The sequence below is a fragment of the Schistocerca nitens genome, chromosome 7 (genome assembly GCF_023898315.1).
Source record: "Schistocerca nitens isolate TAMUIC-IGC-003100 chromosome 7, iqSchNite1.1, whole genome shotgun sequence".
Taxonomy (NCBI): Eukaryota; Metazoa; Arthropoda; class Insecta; order Orthoptera; family Acrididae; genus Schistocerca; species Schistocerca nitens.
In genome coordinates, this window is record NC_064620.1 from 310,427,693 (window position 1) to 310,428,824 (window position 1,132).

A 1,132-nucleotide genomic window follows, 5' to 3' on the forward strand; every position below is an offset into this window, starting at 1 on the left:
ACGTACGCAACACTCGCTAGATGTTGTGAGGGTACGCACCGTAACATGAATCAATACGCAGGACACCAGAGAGTGCGAGCACTGACCTATGTTGAGAGGGTTGCGATTAGGCAACGCTACATGAATGTTTCAATTCATATAACAATTACAGGTCAGGTTAGGGCGCAACGTGGGTTAGGTTAGGGCCCAACGTAGGTTAGGTTAGGGCCCAACGTAGGTTAGGTTAGGGCCCAACGTAGGTTAGGTTAGGGCCCAACGTAGGTTAGGTTAGGGCCCAACGTAGGTTAGGTTAGGGCCCAACGTAGGTTAGGTTAGGGCCCAACGTAGGTTAGGTTAGGGCCCAACGTAGGTTAGGTTAGGGCCCAACGTAGGTTAGGTTAGGGCCCAACGTAGGTTAGGTTAGGGCCCAACGTAGGTTAGGTTAGGGCCCAACGTAGGTTAGGTTAGGGCCCAACGTAGGTTAGGTTAGGGCCCAACGTAGGTTAGGTTAGGGCCCAACGTAGGTTAGGTTAGGGCCCAACGTAGGTTAGGTTAGGGCCCAACGTAGGTTAGGTTAGGGCCCAACGTAGGTTAGGTTAAGGCGCAACATAGGTTAGGTTAAGGCGCAACATAGGTTAGGTTAAGGCGCAACGTAGGTTAGGTTAAGGCGCAACGTAGGTTAGGTTAAGGCGCAACGTAGGTTAGGTTAAGGCGCAACGTAGGTTAGGTTAAGGCGCAACGTAGGTTAGGTTAAGGCGCAACATAGGTTAGGTTAAGGCGCAACATAGGTTAGGTTAAGGCGCAACATAGGTTAGGTTAAGGCGCAACATAGGTTAGGTTAAGGCGCAACATAGGTTAGGTTAAGGCGCAACATAGGTTAGGTTAAGGCGCAACATAGGTTAGGTTAAGGCGCAACATAGGTTAGGTTAAGGCGCAACATAGGCTAGGTTAAGGCGCAACATAGGTTAGGTTAAGGCGCAACATAGGCTAGGTTAAGGCGCAACATAGGCTAGGTTAAGGCGCAACATAGGTTAGGTTAAGGCGCAACATAGGCTAGGTTAAGGCGCAACATAGGTTAGGTTAAGGCGCAACATAGGTTAGGTTAAGGCGCAACATAGGTTAGGTTAAGGCGCAACATAGGTTAGGTTAAGGC